Here is a 23,413-nt window from a genome sequence, read left to right on the forward strand (position 1 = left end):
CCCCTCTTTTTGGGTCCCCTTATGTTAGGTCGCCCCTTCTCCGATGTCCTCAGTGGTGGGTCCGTTCGTGTCCAGTATTCATAGCAGTACGCTTAGACCCCTCTCTGCTTCGCCCGCAGCGGTACTTGCATTACAATGCTATTATTGTGGTATAATGTGATAGTCCTGGGATGACACATTGGGTCTTGTGATTAGCGCTCCGGCGCTGCCTGTTCTCTCCTGCCGGGTTAATATCAGGGGTAATGGAGGCCGGATCTTTTATAGGATCAGATAAGGACGACCTGTTATTGATATTACTCTGCTGATCCATGTGCAATGGAGCTGGAACCTAAAAGTCACATTCAACATGTGCAAAAAGTAAACCCAAATAAGAGGACTACAAATCTCAGCATGCTGCAGATCATTGCCTGAGTGCGCTAAAGTGCGAGCAAAGCACAATGTTTGTTTAATGAAAAGTTCCAAAACTTTCCTAAATATTTTTTGTTCCTCTTCTTCACAGTATCAAGATCTCTGTTTGCTGTCAGCAAATGATTACATTCATTTTTTATATATATTTTTTTATATATAGAAGCTAAAAACCAGTCCTGCCACAATCCCTTTCATAGCTGGGGGTTTGTTACAATGCGTCAGGTCATCGCTTGTGATGTGGAGGTTGTAGTTATACCAGGGGCCGGAGACTAAAGCCCCCCATACACATTAATGACTGTGGCTGACCATTTGGCCTGGAGCCTCGTCACCCCCACACAGAACTTTCGCCAGATATCTCTTGGATACCGGAGGATCGGCCGTCCAAAATCAGACAAGCCGAATCGTGAGTTCCTCAACGATGAAATGTCCGGGACCCTATAAACCTCAGCCTGTCGCCTGGACCCCCCATTATCTGCAGGTTCGGCAGACATTAGTCTAATATAATAAAGGGAATACACACTGCTCAAAAAATAAAGGGAACACTTAAACAAAAGAATATAACTCCAAGTAAATGAAACTTCTGTGAAATCAAACTGTCCACTTAGGAAGCAACACTGACTGACAATCAATTTCACATGCTATTGTGCAAATGGAATAGACAACAGATGGAAATTATTGGCAATTATCAAGACCCCCTCAATAAAGGAGTGGTTCTGCAGGTGGGGGGACCACAGACCACATCTCAGTACCAATGCTTTCTGGCTGATGTTTTGGTCACTTTTGAATGTTGGTTGTGCTTTCACACTCGTGGTACCATGAGACGGACTCTACAACCCACACAAGTGGCTCAGGTAGTGCAGCTCATCCAGGATGGCACATCAATGCGAGCTGTGGCAAGAAAGTTTGCTGTGTCTGTCAGCGTAGTGTCCAGAGGCTGGAGGCGCTACCAGGAGACAGGCCAGTACACCAGGAGATGTGGAGGGGGTCGTAGGAGGGCAACAACCCAGCAGCAGGACCGCTACCTCCGCCTTTGTGCAAGGAGGAACAGGAGGAGCACTGCCAGAGCCCTGCAAAATGACCTCCAGCAGGCCACAAATGTGCAAGTGTCTGCACAAACTGTTAGAAACCAACTCCATGAGGATGGTTTGAGGGCCCGACGTCCTCAGATGGGTGTTGTGCTCACAGCCCAAAACCATGCAGGACGCTTGGCATTTGCCACAGAACACCAGGATTGGCAAATTCACCACTGGCGTCCTGTGCTCTTCACAGATGAAAGCAGGTTCACACTGAGCACATGTGACAGACGTGACAGAGTTTGGAGACGCCGTGGAGAGTGATCTGCTGCCTGCAACATCCTTCAGCATGACCAGTTTGGCAGTGGGTCAGTAATGGTGTGGGGTGGCAATTCTTTGGAGGGCCACACAGCCCTCCATGTCCTCACCAGAGGTAGCCTGACTGCCATTAGGTACTGAGATGAGATCCTCAGACCCCTTGTGAGACCATATGCTGGTGCGGTTGGCCCTGGTTCCTCCTAATGCAGGACAATGCCAGACCTCATGTGGCTGGAGTGTGTCAGCAGTTCCTGCAAGATGAAGGCATTGAAGCTATGGACTGGCTATGGACTGGCCCGCCCGTTCCCCTGACCTGAAACCGATTGAGCACATCTGGGACATCATGTCTCTCTCCATCCACCAACGTCACGTTGCACCACAGACTGTCCAGGAGATGGCGGATGCTTTAGTCCAGGTCTGGGAGGAGATCCCTCAGGAGACCATCCGCTGCCTCATCAGGAGCATGCCCAGGCGTTGTAGTGAGGTCACACAGGCACGTGGAGGCCACACACACTACTGAGCATCTTTTCCTTGACATGAGGCATTTCCACTGAAGTTGGATCAGCCTGTAATTTGATTTTCCACTTTGTTTTTGAGTACATTCCAAATCCAGACCGCCATGGGATATTCATTTTGATTTACATTGATAATTGTTATGTTTTATTGTTCTGAACACATTCCACTATGCAATGAATACAAATTTGCAACTGGAATATTTCATTCAGCGATATCTAGGATGTGGTATTTTAGTGTTCCCTTTATTTTTTTGAGCAGTGTATATAAGGGACACCTAAAAGGAGAAGACCTGTGACAGCCACATTGGGGCTCACAAGCTGCCAGTCTCGCCCTCGGTTCCTGGAGTGCTGATACTTTGTTACAATGTATCACTGCAGATACAATGTATCAGTCTGGGGTGTAAATAGTAAACAGATGATCGGCTGTCCTTCACCTGGTGCAATGTCTGAATTCACTGCCTTGGCACCGGGTAAATGCCCTGACTGTGGTGTTGTAACTTAGTGCCCCCTCCGTCTGTCACTATGGGGAGGATCTGCCCCCCAGGATGGCCATAAAGGAGGAGACAGGAGCAGATTTTACTTTCTCTGCATTTGTTTTACGCATCAGAGATCGGCAATAAAACCTGGAAACCTCTGGCATGTGCGTGCAAACGCCGGAAAATAAAATCCCCTATGAAAAGTAAGACACGCAACCGCGTTATTAACCGTCTGCCGTCCTCGCTGCGTAACATCAGCAGCAGAACATCTGTACAAACCATCACGGTGACCTGATCTGGGGCGGCTGCGGATCCCTCGCCCTGTGCGGACACCGACCCACAAACAGACGGGGATCTGGGATTCCTCGTGTCGCTGCATCCTCGCGGCTGCACCCTCGCTGCTGCGTCCTCGCTGCTGCACCCTCGCTGCTGCGTCCTCGCTGCTGCGCCCTCGCTGCTGCGTCCTCGCTGCTGCGCTCTCGCTGCTGCGTCCTCGCTGCTGCGTCCTCGCTGCTGCGCCCTCGCTGCTGCGTCCTCGCTGCTGCTTCCTCGCTGCTGCGCCCTCGCTGCTGCGCCCTCGCTGCTGCGTCCTCGCTGCTGCGCCCTCGCTGCTGCGTCCTCGCTGCTGCGCCCTCGCTGCCGACTCTTTTATTGCCGTTGGATGAGCAGCGACAAGTTTTGCTCTTCTTAAGTAAAAATGTGAAAATCTAGCGATAAGCCAAAAGAATAAAAAGTTATTGTAGAAGCGAGCGCGGCCCCCGCCCCTCCCGCGGGCTGTAATGCGGAACACATGGGGTCTTGGCCCTAATCACCTTGTATATTCCCATTCATTTACATGACACATGATCTAATGGCGGAGAACAACAATTCTATTGTCACCTTAATTGAAAGCCGGGAGCTGAGCGCCGCCACAAACCGCAAGGCTGATTGCCGCGCGTCCCGAGCACCGGGATCTATTCCCACACCTGCAGTTTGGCCATAACACTGACATTGTTAGCGGCATCTGGCTCCAATCAGAATAAAGACTTGGAGATTCGGCTCCTGTGGACCATAAATCCCGAGTTACAGTCGCTCTAAACGTTCCCCCTTCATTCTTATGGACAAGATAGATTTGTGGCTCCACTGTGTCTAACAAAGTGGAAACCGCAGCTGGAAGCAGTTCCTGAGCCCTTCCTACCTAGCCATTGTGCTGTGGCCCCGAACAAAGGCGCCCAGACGGGCTGCGAGGGCGCGGCGTGGAAACAGGGCACCACCGGACACCTCGTGTCTCACCAATTACACGCCGCCCGCAGTTATTTCATTTTCCACATCACAAGTGGAATAAATGCAGAAAGCTGAGGCGCTGATTCATGAGGAAGGCAATGTTCTGCGTCTAATAGCAAGCTGGGCTGGAGCGCTGCGGCTAATGGCGAGTTGGGCTGGAGCGCTGCGGCTAATGGCGAGTTGGGCTGGAGCGCTGCGGCTAATGGCGAGCTGGGCTGGAGCGCTGCGGCTAATGGCGAGTTGGGCTGGAGCGCTGCGGCTAATGGCGAGCTGGGCTGGAGCGCTGCGGCTATCGGCGAGCTGGGCTGGAGCGCTGCGGCTAATGGCGAGTTGGGCTGGAGCACTGCGGCTAATGGCGAGCTGGGCTGGAGCACTGCGGCTAATGGCGAGCTGGGCTGGAGCGCTGCGGCTAATAGCAAGCTGGGCTGGAGCGCTGCGGCTGTGAGCTGGGCTGGAGGGCTGCGGCTAACTGTGAGCTGGGCTGGAGCACTGCGGCTAATGGCGAGCTGGGCTGGAGCACTGCGGCTAATGGCGAGCTGGGCTGGAGCGCTGCGGCTAATAGCAAGCTGGGCTGGAGCGCTGCGGCTGTGAGCTGGGCTGGAGGGCTGCGGCTAACGGCGAGCTGGGCTGGAGCGCTGCGGCTAACTGTGAGCTGCGCTGGAGCGCTGCGGCTAATGGGGAGCTGGGCTGGAGCACTGCGGCTAATGGCGAGCTGGGCTGGAGCGCTGCGGCTAATGGCGAGTTGGGCTGGAGCGCTGCGGCTAATGGCGAGTTGGGCTGGAGCGCTGCGGCTAATGGCGAGCTGGGCTGGAGCGCTGCGGCTATCGGCGAGCTGGGCTGGAGAGCTGCGGCTAATGGCGAGCTGGGCTGGAGCGCTGCGGCTATCGGCGAGCTGGGCTGGAGAGCTGCGGCTAACGGCGAGCTGGGCTGGAGTGCTGCGGCTATCGGCGAGCTGGGCTGGAGCACTGCGGCTAACTGTGAGCTGGGCTGGAGCGCTGCGGCTATCGGCGAGCTGGGCTAGAGAGCTGCGGCTAACTGTGAGCTGGGCTGGAGCGCTGCGGCTATCGGCGAGCTGCGCTGGAGAGCTGCGGCTAACTGTGAGCTGGGCTGGAGCGCAGCGGCTATCGGCGAGCTGCACTGGAGAGCTGTGGCTAACTGTGAGCTGGGCAGGAGCGCTGCGGCTATCGGCGAGCTGGGCTGGAGAGCTGCGGCTAACTGTGAGCTGGGCTGGAGCACTGCGGCTATCGGCGAGCTGCGCTGGAGCGCTGCAGCTAACGGTGAGTTGGGCTGGAGCACTGCGGCTAATGGCGAGCTGGGCTGGAGCGCTGCGGCTAATAGCAAGCTGGGCTGGAGCGCTGCGGCTAACTGTGAGCTGGGCTGGAGCGCTGCGGCTAACGGCGAGTTGGGCTGGAGCACTGCGGCGAATGGCGAGCTGGGCTGGAGCGCTGCGGCTGTGAGCTGCGCTGGAGCGCTGCGGCTAATGGGGAGCTGGGCTGGAGCACTGCGGCTAATGGCGAGCTGGGCTGGAGCGCTGCGGCTATCGGCGAGCTGGGCTGGAGAGCTGCGGCTAACGGCGAGCTGGGCTGGAGCGCTGCGGCTATCGGCGAGCTGGGCTGGAGCGCTGCGGCTAACTGTGAGCTGGGCTGGAGCGCTGCGGCTATCGGCGAGCTGGGCTGGAGAGCTGCGGCTAATGGCGAGCTGGGCTGGAGCACTGCGGCTAACGGCGAGCTGGGCTGGAGCACTGCGGCTAACTAAGAGCTGGGCAGGACCGCTGCAGCTAATGGCGAGCTGGGCAGGAGCGCTGCGGCTAATGGCGAGCTGGGCTGGAGCGCTGCGGCTAATGGCGAGTTGGGCTGGAGCGCTGTGGCTAATGGCGAGCTGGGCTGGAGCGCTGCGGCTAATGATGAGCTGGGCTGGAGCTCTGCGGGTAACGACGAGCTGGGCTGGAGGGCTGCGGCTAATGGCGAGCTGGGCTGGAGCGCTGCAGCTAATGGCGAGCTGGGCAGGAGCACTGTGGCTAAAGACAAGCTGTGCAGTAGTGCTGCTGCTAATGGCGAGCTGGGCAGGACTGCTGCCACCTCTAATCATGGCCACCTCTGATTCCGATCACCTCTGATTCCAGCCACCTCTGATCCATGCCACCTCTGGTCCTGGCCACCTCTGATCTCGATGACCTCTGATTCCGGCTACCGCTGGTTCTGACCAACCCCTGATGCTGGCCACCTCTGATTGAGACCATCTTTGATCCCATCCACCTCTGATACCGACGACATCTGATCCCGGCCACCTCTAATCCCCGCCACCTCTGATCCTTACCACCTCTGATCCCGGCCACCTCGGATACCCTGCAGTATCGCAGCGCCATGTCTGTACAGTACGGCAGAGCCATATATACATATATATTAGGATTCCAGCTCGGGCTTCTGTGGCCGCATTTGATCCTGTATGTGCTTCTTCCTCCAGCCTTACAGGAGTCAGTAATGTGATTGCTACATAATGACCCATTGTTCCTGTGGGGGCCGCCGCCTTGTGTCGGGGGCATCTGGTTCTAATTTGGTACGAGCCGCTCAGACAGAAAAAGGAATAAACACATCAAGGTGGATGACAGTTTTCTGGTGTAAAATACCTTGAAATGTCGCAATATATTTGCCGAACTCAATGTTGTGCAAAAATGTGCGATTTTGTCACTTTTACGACAGCTCCAGAAACGCGGGCGCAGCTCGGACAGGGCGTGACGAAGCCTCGGCAAATGAATGGAAAGTGTGTCACTAGAGGCCATCGAGTCGCTGGCGGTAGCTAAATGTCTGGCTGCGTCTTACTCCGGCGCTGCCATTATTCACACTCACCTGACAGCGCCATTATTAACGCCCCAACAAGAGCTCGACCCCATTATTCACGCCGTCGCCGTAATTCAATCGTCGCCGTCAGCAGCGTGACGATATCACATGGCGGCCGGAGCGAGGACCCCCACATATCGAAGGGTCTGCCGCAATACAAGGCGTCATCATCAATGCTGAGCGCATCAGTCTGCGGACGGCAAAGCTGATACATTGTAACAAGGCGAACGGCACACGACGAGATTTCACTTCGCAATTGGCGCCACTAGCGGAAAAATGTAATACGAGGGGGATGGGACATGAATGGGTCCCTGCGGGGTCCGATCATGTCCTCAGTCTGTCCGCCAAACAAGGTTCAGTTTATGTAGTAATTACCGCTCATTATATGTCAGCGCGACCCCCAGACCCAACCCGGATGTGACCTGCGACCCCCAGAAACTCTGCGTAAGAATTCTCCCCCTTCCACCATCCCATGTCTACAATATCCAATTGTCACAGGTTTACTCATCATTACATTGTGTCAAATGTTATGGAATCCCCCATAACCAGTAACCAGGTGCAGCACTGAGGACATCACCAGGCTTGTTCATCCTGAGCCTCCTGATTCATGAGCACAATACCAGAACTGCAGTGTTTATACAGGAAAGATGTGTATCTTTGTTCCATGTTAGCCAGTAGATAGAAGAATATTCAGAATTGAGAGTCCTCAGTGGTTGATAACTTTTAATGGCGAACTGAAAAGATGGTGACACATTGCAGCTTTCCAGACTCCTCCGGTCTCTTCATCAGGCAAAGACTAATACAACATCTGAAGGGTCACATATATATGCACAACACAGCACAGAAATAACCCAATAGATAAGACAAGTGACGTGAAGCAGAACTATCATTATGGGAGAGGGAGAAACATAAATATTGGGGCAGTCTATAGAGAAGGAGTGTGAAGGTTTTATTGTCCTGTGATTGGGGTCTGGTTCTGTGTTGTGTGATGACCCAAGAAGGTCTGAGGAGCAAATTCCTCAATTGATGTAAAAGACATAAATCCATGCGACACGTTCATTCCTGCACTGAATGTTTGGAAAGTTTTCATAAATTTCTACTCTGAGACTCTTCTCTCTCTCTGAGATGTGAAGTTACCTTTCAATACCAGTAATCTCATGTCCATGGTGCTGTGATCAGGGATGCAAAAATGTTTGGCCACAGGTAGATCCGTTCTTTTTTCTCTTATTGTGTGACGATGAGAATTCATCCTTGTTCTAAGCTTTTGCCCTGTCTCCCCCACATACAGACCCCCAGTTGGACATTTAGTACAAATAATTAAGTACACCCCATTAATGTACGCGCTGCCCGAGAACCGACATCAGGGTATTGCGCCTGCGTGTTGTGGAGGCCCCAACCCTGCAATGTGAATACATCATAACACACTGCGGGGCGGGGCCTCCACAACACGCAGGCGCAATACCCTGATGTCGGTTCTCGGGCAGCATGCCGGAGAACTCTTTGTCACCGCGCAGGTGCAGGAATTCAAAACAGGAGGAGGCAGCGACGCACAGGGGCATCATGATGGACAGATGGTGGGCGGCACCGTAACACCAGACAGGCATGATGGACGGATGGTAGGCGGCTGATACAGGGGACACACCATACCTATGGATGCATTACAGGTATGAGGAGCTAGGTATAAAAGTCGATATTTCAGCGTTACTGGGGGTCAGAAACAGAAGAGCCTCCTTCACAGAATGCAGCCTTAGTGCTGCTGAAGGTGGCTCTTTTACTTAAAAACGCCCTGGGGGGGTGACAGGTTCCCTTTAATAATACCCCTGATAATGGAGAGGTCTTCAGATAATATCCCTGGAGCCTAAGGGTACCATCACACTTGGTGACGCACCCGCGATCCTGACAACGATATGACCTAGTAGGGATCGCTGGTGCGTCGCTACGTGGTCGCTGGCGAGAAGTCAGTCAGATCTCACCAGCGACCCAGCAATGATACGGAACGATACGACGGTCGCTGGGACCCTGTCTCTCAGACCTGTAGTATTGAGGTCGTTCGTTGTTGTCCCTGTCAAACACAGCGATGCGCGCTGGCCAGCGGGACACCAGCGACCAAAAAATGGCCCAGCACATTCGAGCACGATCAGCGACATCGCAGCAGGGGCCTGATCGCCGCTATGTGTCACATGTATCGAGATCGCAGGCGAGATCGCTGATGCGTCACAAAATCGGTGACGCAACAGCGATCTCACTATGTGAGAAGGGGGCTTAAAAGTGAATTAACAGCAATAAATCTGCTTCTTTCTCCACTTATGAGCCATTTCCCCTGCCTACTGAACTCATAATTGTCTCTGAGAAAAACTGCTGAAATCCATCAAAGACGAGATGGACTGTGAGTTCACTGAGGAATCAGATTACAGCAGTCTATAGAGATCTATCATTAAGAGGAAACAAAGAGAGACACAGAGACATTGCTGCTTTCTAGTGTTATCTCACCCCAGAACTGTATTCAAACTATATGTATTCAAGCACTTCTCAGTACTGCTATCTAATGTTATTTGTGCTGCTGATATTTAGTAAGTATTTATCTCAGCCCAGAGCTGGATTCACAGTTATACTTCCCTGTACAGCTGTCTAATGTTATCTGTGCTGCTGATTTTTAGTAAGTGTTTATCTCAGCCCAGGGCTGGATTCACAGTTACACTTCTCAGTACATCTGTCAAATGAAATCTATGCTGCTGATTTCTAGTAAGTGTTTATCTTAGCCCAGAGCTGGATTCACAGGTATACTTCTCAGTACTGCTGTATTGTATTCCACGTTGCTGCCTTGTAATAATTGTTTCATCTCCCATTAGAGCTGTATTCACAATTATACCGCTTAGTGCTGATGTATTATATCCACCATGCTGCTGTTTACTGATGTTTCATATTAGCATATAGCTGCATGCACAGTTACACTACACAGTACTGCTTTAAAATGTCCACCATGCTGCTGTTCACAAGTAAGTGTTGTATCTTAACTCTAGAGCTGGATTCACAACCACACTGCACAGTACTGCTGCATAATATCCAACATGTTGCTAACATGTAGAAACTGTTTTATCTCACATCTGAGTTGTAGTCTTTCATTCTGTTGCTCACAGGTAACAGTTTTATATATCAGAGCTGAATTCACAGTTACACTGCTCAGTAATGCATTTTTATGTCCACTATGCTGCTGCGTACTGGTAAGTGTTTTATGTTAATGCCAGAGCTGGATTCACAGTTACACTGTTTAGAACTGCTGTATAATATCCAACATGCTGCTAAATTGTAGAAACTATGGTATCTCACATCTGAGCTGTAGTCACACTGCTTTGCACTGCTATATGTTGTGCTCAATACTGCTGCTGCTCACAAGTAAGTGTTTTAGCTTAGATTAGGTCTAAATTCACAGTTACACTGCTCAGTACTGATTTTGTATGTTCACCATGCTGCTGCTTACTAGTAAGAGTTTTATCTAAGTGTCAGATCTGGATTCACAACTACACTTCTTACATCTGCTGTATAATATTCTGCATGCTCCTAAATCGTAAAAACTATTTAATCTCACATTTGAGCTGTAGTCACAGTCACACTGCTCAACACTGCAATATAATGTCCACCATGCTTCTGCTCACAAGTAAGTGTTTTAGACCTACATCAGGGGTGGATTTACATCTACATTGCTCAGTACTGCAGCTGCTTTCTAGTAAGTGTTTTATTTCACCCCAGAAGTTACTTGTCATGTACACACAGGAGAGTTTATTCTGATCAGTCACCTGATGCCACATTTATACTTTTAGCTTTTTCTTTTAGATATCCCCAATAGTTTGGGGTAAGAAAAAATCTGAACCCTGGTTGATTCTGATAGTTTCTGTTGCTACATTTGTATGAAGCTCAGACAATTCTCTGTGAGGTGACTGCGCCGATACATTGTTGCGAGCTATTCTTTAGAATTGCCTAGATTGTATACACAGTAACAGACCCTCAGGTGTGAGAATTCTTCGGTCAGGACTAGCTTTCATCATCTAATCCAGGGTTCCCCAACTCCAGTCCTCAAGGCCCACCAACAGATCATCTTTTCAGGATTTCCTTGGTATTGCACAGGTGATAATTGCATCACCTGTACAATAGAAGGGAAATCCTGAAAACATGACCTGTTGGTGGGCCTTGAGGACTGGAGTTGGGGAACTCTGATCTAATCAATGGTGGTTCCATTCACTGACAGCAGAGATCCTGACATTGGCGTAAAATTGAAACCGAAAACCTATTAGGAGGCGGCAGAAGGGTCCGTTCTCACTCTGCACTTGTTACTGACCCGGGACCCCGCACCCCTGCCACTTTCTGGGTCTCTCTCTGAATGTGGCCAATTTGCGCTCAGTGCGTGATATCTGCAGGAAATACACAATCCAGCCGCATTGTCCGCTGATTTCCGTCCTGCGGAGCGGCCGCGCAGGATCCTCAGCGCATCCGCAATAAAATGCTTTCCCCTGATTATCTGAGGCGTGTGCGCTGCCATGTGAATTAGAGGCAGCGCACGGCGGCGGCGAGCTCACGCTGAACACATTTATGTCCCTTCATTTGTAAAGCTTTTAAACAGCGACTCTCCGCTCCTGGAAATAGCCGGCGCTGTGACGGCCGCGGATCTACGCTATCTGCAGCTCCGATCAATCAGAAACACTTTGTGTTATGAAGTCGGGGAGGAAATCTTGGGCGTTCTCCAAGTCTGATGGGAGACAGTCAATATTTCACTTAAGTGTAATAGATGGAGCTGGCGGAGAGCGGAGCAGATAGCGCAGCACTTAGAAACCAACTTTTACTGTTATGGAAGCAATTATCAGTGCACAGCACCTGACTGCGCCGCCGACAGCAGGATTACCGCTCCCTTCACAAATCAAATGGCAATTTTCTACGTTTACCCCCCATAATGTCACATGTAAAAATAACATGTCATCCACAAGCGTGCACGCTCCGCTGGGACCAGGCTGCGGGGGCTACAGCAGCGTCAGGGGATGACGGGGTTCACTGCAGAATCGACAGCTGTTCCACGGTGCCAGCCAGGATGAAACGAAAAGGGTTAAGGGCCAGAAATGGTACAAAATGCGCCTTTTTTTGCCTTGAAACCAGCAGTTCTGCCAATCTAGTAATTCCATGCCCTGTCCGCCGTTCATGGCGTCAGTCACCGGCCTCGACGCGCAATCAGCAGAGTGACGGTGCAGGATCAGTGCGGATCGAGCAGTTAAGTAAGGCCGGGGTCACACTTCCAACTGCGCAAGTCTCCCGCATCAATACCCGGCGCTGCCGCCGGCACTCGGGATCGGAGCGCTCAGCTGCATAGAAATACATGGAGCCGCAGACTCCGGTGCCGAGTGCCGGTGGCAGTGCCAGGTGAGGCGAGAAACTTGCGCGAGTTTCTCACATTGCAGTTGCGTGACCCCGGCCTAACGCGTATTTCATTATTCTCCTTCCTTTCCTGTCCTTATCCAGATATTGAAATATTCCGATCCCTTTCTTTCTGGGATCCAGTTTTCTACAGGAGCCGGCACCCGCAGCAGAGGACTTGGGAGACAGCAGCGGGTGTGGAAGGCGTCGCACGTTTCCAATCATCGCCCACATTCAGGTAAATGCTTCTTTTTTAGATGTTAAACCTCAAGAATTTCATCAACTGGAATTATGTAGGAAGCGCAGGGCGAGCACAGAACGCACATTGTGTCCACAGAATGCGAGGTCTGTGACCGGCGCACCATGGAGACCAGTGTGACGCCGCACCCTCCGCACGTCCAGGGGCATAAAATGTAACAATATGTGACGATAAGTGCTAGGACTCAGTCAGATGATAATTTCTTGTATGAGAAATACAAAAGAGGACTATGTAATAAAGAGCGGGAACTGTGGATAACAAAATAACAAGAATATGCTATGTAAGGGACTGTGCTATACATAACTAGATAATACTGTGTACTAATGGGACAAGGCTGTAAATAACAAGGGAGGACACTACATAATAAAGGATGATGCTGTACATAACAATATTATACTGTGTAATAATGGGACAATGCGGTATAATAAGGAACAGTGCTGTATTTAACAAGAGAGGACACTATATAATAAGGGATGATGCTGTACATAACAATACTGTGTAATAATGGGACCACGCTGTATATAACAGAGGACACTACATAATAAGGGAAAATGCTGTACATAACAATATAATACTGTGTAATAATGGGACAATGCTGTATTTATTATTATTATGCATTTATATAGTGCCATTTATTCCATGGTGCTTTACATGTGAAAAGGGGAAATATAGACAAGTATAATAAACATGTGTAAGACAAGGGACACACACAGGTACAGGATGAGAGGGGACCCTGCCCGCGAGGGCTCACAGTCTACAGGGATGGGTGAGGATACAGTAGGAGAGGGTAGAGCAGGTCGTGCGGTGGTTCAGTAGATCGAGGATCATTGCAGGCTGTAGGCTTGTCGGAACAGGTGGGTCTTCAGGTTCTTCTTGAAGGTTTCCATTGATGGTGAGAGTCTGATGTGTTGCAGCAGAGAGTTCCAGAGCATGGGGGAAGCACGGGAGAAGTCTTGTATGCGGTTGTGGGAAGAAGAGACAAGGGGGGAGTAGAGAAGGAGATCTTGAGATGATCGAAGGTTGCATGCGGGTAGGTACCTAGAGACCACGTCACAGATGTATGGAGGAGACAGGTTGTGGATGGCTTTGTATATAACAAGCGAGGACACTACATAATAAGGGACAGTGCTGTACATAACAACATACAGTAATACTGTATAATAATGGGAAAACACTGTATATAACAAGGGAGAACACTACATGATAAGAAACAATGCTGTACAGAACTGGAGAAAACACTTTGTAATAAGGGACAGTGCTGTATATAAAAATAGAGGACACTATTTAATAAAGGGTGTTGCTGTACATAGCTACAGAGGACACTATGTATAAAGGGACAGTGCTGTACATAACAAGGGAGGGCACTATGTAGTAAGGGATGGTGCTCTATATAACAAGAAAGGACATTATGTAATAAGGGACAGTGCTGTACATAACAAGAGAGGTCACAATGTAATTACGGACAGCCCTTTACATAACTAGAGAGTACACTATGTAATAAGAGACTGTGTTGTAGATATCAATATAATACTGTGTAATAATAATAATGGGACAACGCTGTATATAACAAGTGTAGTGTGGCTAATGGTCGTGTAGTCGATGGGAGATATGTGTCGCAGAGATGGCTTGTCTCTGTGATGTAACCCGGAGTATTTTCTCTAGTGCATGAAAGCACTAAGAGGTTCGTTTGCTGCACCTGTGACCAGGTTATGGGTAGCTGTGAGAGATGGGAGGATCTGACTACCCACATACCTCACGTCTGGGTGTGGTTAACAGCCTATATAATGGAGGCTGTTGTTTGGCTCATGGTCTATATGTTAGGATGGAGAAGGCCTCCTGCGTGTGTCTGGCTCAAGACCAAGCCTGAATACTGGACACTACCCCAGCCCATGTGCCCACATGCCTGGCAGAGCATAGCCCTGCTATGGACATTTGCATTTTTGTTTGCCTGATCTGAAGGCTATTTATTTTCTGTTTTGCTTCTGGGTTTATGAAGTAATAAACCCACATGAACTTTTAATGGAACAAACCTACTGTCTTCCTCCTGACGCACCCAAGTGAGTACACCTACACAAGGGAGGACACTATTCAATAAGGAACAATGCTGTACATAACTAGAGGACACTTTCTAATAAGGGACAGTGCTGTATATAAAAAGAGAGGACACTATGTAATAAAGGGTGGTGCTGTACATAACTACAGAGGACACTATGTAAAAAGTGACAGTGCTGTACATAACAAGGAAGGGCGCTATGTAGTAAGTGATGGTGCTGTGTATGGCAAGAAAGTGCATTACATAATAAGGAATGGGACAGTGGATAACAAGAGAGAACACTATGTAATAAGGGACAATGCTATACATAACAACAGAGGACACTATGTAATAAGGGATGGTGCTGTACATAACAACAGAGGATGGTATGTAATAAGGGATGGTGCTGTACATATAATAAAGGATAAAGCTTTCATAACGTGAGGTTCATGGCAAAGGCAGTGCTACATAAAGTCAGATATATGTGCCAAGTTCCAGACAGCAAACACTTCCCTGTCTCCACCACGATGACCACTGTCTGTCTTCTCCTCCCTCTCTTCCTCCTCATTCCGTTCCTCAGCTCATCCACGTAGGAGAGATGGGATAAAGGTTGTGTGGCTACTAGCCTCTTTTGCACTAGGCAAGAGCTACTGTTCCTCTCCCTGCTCCTCCTCCTCATTGTTACCCAATGCACTGAGCAGATGAGATGAGGCTGGGCTGGCTACCATCTCTCTGTGTTATGTCTTCCTCTATCCCTACGTGGTCCACATGCAAAGCTTCATGTTTAATTGTCAGCAGCAACTATTTAAGTAAGCACAGAGGCAGGATTGTTGCGCTGACTAAGGCAGCATCTCCTCTCTCCATCTTTGTGGAGTCTTAGTGAACCGCACCAATGTCAGACATCCATGCCCACTGTTCAGTGGTTATGTGCGGAGGCTGATCAGAATCCGACGGGCGTGTTGTAGCTGATACTCAACCACTGGCCTCTGCTGCTCACAAAGCCTTGCCTGCGTGTGCAGTGTGGAGGTCCAGCGCATACCAGTCGGTGTGCTGACACATGCATGCGCCGCTGCAGCACAGCAAGAGTGACAGCAACAGTAGCCGACTTGTGGAAATGGACGCTGATGCAGCGTACCTTGACCAGAAGCTCTGGCAAATCTGGGTATGTTTTCAGAAACTGCTGAACTACCAAGTTGAGCACGTGTGCGAGATTGCCAAACTTCACAGCCACCACCAGGTTGCGCCCATTGTCGCACACGGCCATGTTCCCTGCCGGGACAGTCATGGTCCTAAACCTCTGGCCCGGGCTGCATGGTAGTATAGTCACCCCTGACCTTTTTCCTGAGGTCCCAAACCCCCTGTGCACATAAGAACCCTGGCACAGGGTAGGCGGAGGTCTGTGACAGGTTTCAGGATCTAATAGATAGATAGATAGATAGATAGATAGAAAGATAATAGATATAAAGGTGCTGTTCCTCCTGCTGCAGGGAATGGACAGGTATTTGGAAATGAACCCTGGTGAAGGCTCCTTGATTATTGGCGCCCAGCGTCGTCTTCTGGGACTTTCCGGAACAAGGTTTTGGCGTCCATACTGTACACTCCGTACCACCCTCCGTACCACGCGCCGTACCACCCTCCGTACCACGCTCCATACCACGCTCCGTACCACCCTCCGTACCACGCTCCATACCACGCTCCGTACCACCCTCCGTACCACGCTCCATACCACGCTCCGTACCACCCTCCGTACCACGCTCCATACCACGCTCCGTACCACCCTCCATATCACCCTCCGTACCACGCTCCGTGTCACGCTCCGTATCACCCTCCGTACCACGCTCCGAATCACCCTCCGTTTCACCCTCCGTACCACGCTCCGTATCACCCTCCATACCACGCTCCGTATGACCCTCCGTGTCACGCTCCGTATCACCCTCCGTACCACGCTCCGAATCACCCTCCGTTTCACCCTCCGTACCACGCTCCGTATCACCCTCCGTACCACGCTCCGAATCACCCTCCATTTCACCCTCCGTACCACCCTCCGTATCACCCTCCATACCACGCTCCGTATCACCCTCCGTATCACGCTCCGTGTCACCCTCCGTATCACGCTCCGTGTCACCCTCCGTATCACCCTTCGTACCACGCTCCGTATCACCCTCCGTACCACGCTCCGTATCACCCTCCGTACCACCCTCTGTATCACCCTCCGTACCATGCTCCGTATCACCCTCCGTACCATGCTCCGTATCACCCTCCGTATCACCCTCCATACCACGCTCCGTATCACGCTCCGTATCACGCTCCGTGTCACCTTCCGTATCACCCTCCGTACCACCCTCCGTATCACCCTTCGTACCATGCTCCGTATCACCCTCCGTACCACCCTCCGTATCACCCTCCGTACCATGCTCCGTATCACCCTCCGTACCACGCTCCGTATCACGCTCCGTACCATGCTCGGTATCACCCTCCGTACCACGCTCTGTACCACGCTCCGTGTCACCCTCCGTACCACCCTCCGTATCACCCTCCGTACCATGCTCAGTATCACCCTCCGTACCATGCTCCGTATCACCCTCCGTACCACCCTCCGTATCACCCTCCATACCACGCTCCGTATCACCCTCCGTATCACGCTCCGTGTCACCCTCCGTATCACGCTCCGTGTCACCCTCCGTATCACCCTCCGTATCACCCTCCATACCACCCTCCGTATCACCCTCTGTACCACGCTCCGTATCACCCTCCGTATCACCCTCCATATCACCCTCCGTATCACCCTCCGTATCACCCTCCGTATCACGCTCCGTGTCACCCTCCGTATCACCCTCCGTATCACCCTCCGTATCACCCTCCATACCACCCTCCGTATCACCCTCCGTACCACGCTCCGTATCACCCTCCGTATCACCCTCCATATCACCCTCCGTGTCACCCTCCGTATCACGCTCCGTGTCACCCTCCGTATCACCCTCCGTATCACCCTCCGTACCACCCTCCATATCACCCTCCGTGTCACCCTCCGTGTCACCCTCCGTATCACCCTCCGTATCACCCTCCGTACCACCCTCCGTATCACCCTCCGTACCACGCTCCGTATCACCCTCCGTATCACCCTCCGTACCACGCTCGGTATCACGCTCCGTATCACCCTCCGTATCACCCTCCATATCACCCTCCGTGTCACCCTCCGTATCACGCTCCGTGTCACCCTCCGTATCACCCTCCGTATCACGCTCCGTATCACCCTCCATATCACCCTCCGTGTCACCCTCCGTGTCACCCTCCGTATCACCCTCCGTACCATGCTCCGTATCACCCTCCGTATCACCCTCCATATCACCCTCCGTGTCACCCTCCGTATCACGCTCCGTGTCACCCTCCGTATCACCCTCCGTATCACGCTCCGTATCACCCTCCATATCACCCTCCGTGTCACCCTCCGTGTCACCCTCCGTATCACCCTCCGTACCACCCTCCGTATCACCCTCCGTACCACGCTCCGTATCACCCTCCGTATCACCCTCCGTACCACGCTCGGTATCACGCTCCGTACCACGCTCGGTATCACGCTCCGTACCACGCTCCGTATCACTTATTACATCTCAGCATTTCCAGCACACGTGTTTGCTGTCAGTGAATGAGAACACGTTTCCCACGTGGCGCAGTGACCGCTCTTAGGTCCTGTTCACACAGAGCAGCCAGCACTCGGTGAGCCCAGCACATCGGCAGCAGCAGCTCGTGTCTGCAGGTTTGTTACAATGTATCAGTCTGGAGTCCCAGGGCTGGATAGAATTGTATCACTAGCGCTAGACGTGGCGCTCGGGGCGACTGACTCTGCGAGATCTGGGAAACGCTGAGGAATTGTTACAATCTAGTTTTGGTTTAGATGGAACTGGAAACCCTATAAATGAGATGGGAGCAATGGTTCTAGAAGGTTCCGGCAGCGTCCCTGGAACATCCAGCATTACAGAACGCTGACGGGTCCCGTGGGCAGAGTAATGGTGGTCAGCAGTGATTGTCACCCGGAATCTATCATCAGTGTGGGGACAGCACCCCGCAGGTTGACGCCGGGGGTCTGCAGTGACTAGAGATTTGAAGGCCACGGACGTCTGGATTCTGGCATCCATTGTGCGGCTTGTGAAATCTGACCTGAGTCGCCACCACCTGCGGAGCGCCATCTCCCATGGAAGACATCTGGGATCACTCGTCTATGGGGGCATGAAGGAGACTGTCAGACCCCGGGTCAGGAGTGACAACACCTGGCAAACAAGGGGATCGTTATACGGATGGACACCTGGAGCGTAATCACCCAGCGTCCATTGTATCTCCTGAGTCCAGTAATGAAGCTCTGGTGACAGCGATGTGAGAAGACACCTGTACAATCAGCGCTGAAGACAGCTACGACCCTCCACATCCCACAGGAGGCGCCAACGAGCAGACACTCATTTATATAGCGCCATTAATTCCACAGCACTTTACAGACGTTATCATCACTGTCCCCGATGGGGCTCACAATCTAGAGTCCCTACCAGTATGTCTTTGGAGTGTGGGAGGAAACCAGAGAACCCGGAGGAAACCCACATAAACACGGGGAGAACATACAAACTCCTTGCAGATGTTGTCCTTGGTGGGATTTGTTGTCCTGGAAATGTGGTGGAAAGATCATTAGAGACCAAAGTAGAAATTAGAAGGAGATCCCAGATCCCGAAATCCTGAAATGGGGCTAAGGTCAGGCGAGTTTGCTGGCCAATCACATCTCATTTTCCAGCAGGACTTGGCCCCTGTCCACACGGCCAAAAGCACCAATACCTGGTGTAAAAACAACAGTATCACTGGGCCTGATTGGCAGCAAACTCGCCTGACCTTAACCCCATAGAGAATCTGTGGAATATTATCAAGAGGAAGATGAGACACCAGACCCCACAATGCAGACGAGCTGAAGGCTGCTATCAAAGCAACCTGGGCTTCCATAACCCCTCAGCAGTGCCACAGGCTGATTGACTCAATGCCACGCCGCATTGATGCAGAAGGAGCCCGACCAAGTACTGAGTGCATTGACTTTTTTAATTTTATCTATCTATCTATCTATCTATCTATCTATCTATCTATCTATCACCTCTCTCTTTCCATCGGCAGCAGGTCTATGATCGTGGGGGCCGCCACCGCTGTCACATATTCGTCACTGCGACATATGTAGATTTCGTTCCATTGTTTCTTCTTCGGGATCTGCTGCTGTTTCTCTCTGGGATCCGTCAATTTTGCTTTCATGGATTGTGACAGACGTCAGCTCGTTGCATAATTCTGCTTATTTCTCACAAGGACTTGGAAGACGTCTTAGTTCCTTCACCCCAGATCCACAAATACGCCGTAATTGTGCCGTAATTGTGCGGTAATTGTACCGTGCACCTGTTGCAAAATATCTCAGCAGGACGGTGTTTGCTTTTCTGGCGAAACACTCGGCGCTCGTGTTTAGTAGAGTTATTGGTGCTCAGCCAAGAAATACAGTGAACCCCGAACATAAGAAGTCTTATTTATTCTCCGAACTATGGAGCTCAGAGTCAGAGACGGCAAATACCTGAGATGGGAGAAAGATTCTGGGGGATTTCATAGAAGAAAACTGCTCTGAGAAATCTTTGTTCTGCAGAAAAGTGACAGTGTTTATCGTGCTGAAATTAGAAGGTCCCAAGAGGATTACGGTACTTATAGGGCAATGGCGGACAGAAGAGATATTAACACTGAGAACATAGAACGGCGAGATACAGAGGAAAGACAGAAAACAGAAGAGACAGCAAAGCAACAGGGGATGCCAGGAAAGAACGATAAATAATACCGCCCCTATGTACAAGAATATAACTACTATAATACTGCCCCTATGTACAAGAATATAACTACTATAATACTGCCCCTATGTACAAGAATATACTATAATACTGCTCCTATGTACAAGAATATAACTACTATAATACTGCCCCCTATGTACAAGAATATAACTACTATAATACTGCCCCTATGTACAAGAATATAACTACTATAATACTGCTCCTATGTACAAGAATATAACTACTATAATACTGTCTCCTATGTACAAGAATATAACTACTATAATACTGCCCCCTATGTACAAGAATATACTATAATACTGCTCCTATGTACAAGAATATAACTACTATAATACTGTCTCCTATGTACAAGAATATAACTACTATAATACTGCTCCTATGTACAAGAATATAACTACTATAATACTGTCTCCTATGTACAAGAATATAACTACTATAATACTGCTCCTATGTACAAGAATATAACTACTATAATACTGCTCCTATGTACAAGAATATAACTACTATAGTACTGCCCCCTATGTACAAGAATATAACTACTATAATACTGCTCCTATGTACAAGAATATAACTACTATAATACTGCCCCTATGTACAAGAATATAACTACTATAATACTGCTCCAATGTACAATAATATAACTACTATAATACTGCCTCTATATACAAGAATATAACTACTATAATACTGCCCCCTATGTACAAGAATATAACTACTATAATACTGCCCCCTATGTACAAGAATATAACTACTATAATACTGCTCCCTATGTACAAGAATATAACTACTATAATACTGCCCCCTATGTACAAGAATAAAACTACTATAATACTGCCTCTATATACAAAAATATAACTACTATAATACTGCTCCTATGTACAAGAATATAACTACTATAATACTGCCCCTATGTACAAGAATATAACTACTACAATACTGCTCCCTATGTACAAGAATATAACTACTATAATACTGCCCCTATGTACAAGAATATAACTACTATAATACTGTCCCCTATGTACAAGAATATAACTACTATAATACTGTCTCCTATGTACAAGAATATAACTACTATAATACTGCCCCTATGTACAAGAATATAACTACTATAATACTGCCCCTATGTACAAGAATATAACTACTATAATACTGTCCCCTATGTACAAGAATATAACTACTATAATACTGTCCCCTATGTACAAGAATATAACTACTATAATACTGTCTCCTATGTACAAGAATATAACTACTATAATACTGCTCCCTATGTACAAGAATATAACTACTATAATACTGCCCCTATGTACAAGAATATAACTACTATAATACTGTCCCCTATGTACAAGAATATAACTACTATAATACTGTCCCCTATGTACAAGAATATAACTACTATAATACTGTCTCCTATGTACAAGAATATAACTACTATAATACTGCCCCTATGTACAAGACTATAACTACTATAATACTGTCTCCTATGTACAAGAATATAACTACTATAATACTGCTCCTATGTACAAGAATATAACTACTATAATACTGCTCCTATGTACAAGAATATAACTACTATAATACTGCTCCTATGTACAAGAATATAACTACTATAATACTGTCTCCTATGTACAGGAATATAACTACTATAATACTGCTCCTATGTACAAGAATATAACTACTATAATACTGTCTCCTATGTACAAGAATATAACTACTATAATACTGCTCCTATGTACAAGAATATAACTACTATAATACTGCTCCTATGTACAAGAATATAACTACTATAGTACTGCCCCCTATGTACAAGAATATAACTACTATAATACTGCTCCTATGTACAAGAATATAACTACTATAATACTGCCCCTATGTACAAGAATATAACTACTATAATACTGCTCCAATGTACAATAATATAACTACTATAATACTGCCTCTATATACAAGAATATAACTACTATAATACTGCCCCCTATGTACAAGAATATAACTACTATAATACTGCCCCCTATGTACAAGAATATAACTACTATAATACTGCTCCCTATGTACAAGAATATAACTACTATAATACTGCCCCCTATGTACAAGAATAAAACTACTATAATACTGCCTCTATATACAAAAATATAACTACTATAATACTGCTCCTATGTACAAGAATATAACTACTATAATACTGCCCCTATGTACAAGAATATAACTACTACAATACTGCTCCCTATGTACAAGAATATAACTACTATAATACTGCCCCTATGTACAAGAATATAACTACTATAATACTGTCCCCTATGTACAAGAATATAACTACTATAATACTGCCCCTATGTACAAGAATATAACTACTATAATACTGCTCCTATGTACAAGAATATAACTACTATAATACTGCTCCTATGTACAAGAATAGAACTACTATAATACTGTCCCTATGTACAAGAATATAACTACTATAATACTGCCCCCTATGTACAAGAATATAACTACTATAATACTGCCTCTATATACAAGAATATAACTACTATAATACTGTCCCCTATGTACAAGAATAGAACTACTATAATACTGCCCCCTATGTACAAGAATATAACTACTATAATACTGCTCCTATGTACAAGAATATAACTACTATAATACTGCCCCCTATGTACAAGAATATAACTATTATAATACTGCTCCTATGTACAAGAATATAACTACTATAATACTGCTCCCTATGTACAAGAATATAACTACTATAATACTGCTCCTATGTACAAGAATATAACTATTATAATACTGCTCCTATGTACAAGAATATAACTACTATATTACTGCCTCCTATGTACAAGAATATAACTACTATAATACTGCCCCCTATGTACAAGAATATAACTAGTATAATACTGCCCCTATGTACAAGAATATAACTACTACAATACTGCTCCCTATATACAGGAATATAACTACTATAATACTGCCTCTATATACAAAAATATAACTACTATAATACTGCTCCTATGTACAAGAATATAACTACTATAATACTGCCCCTATGTACAAG

This window comes from Dendrobates tinctorius, unplaced genomic scaffold, assembly GCF_039654945.1.
Source record: "Dendrobates tinctorius isolate UK_male_01 unplaced genomic scaffold, ASM3965494v1 ptg000136l, whole genome shotgun sequence".
NCBI classification, from domain to species: Eukaryota; Metazoa; Chordata; class Amphibia; order Anura; family Dendrobatidae; genus Dendrobates; species Dendrobates tinctorius.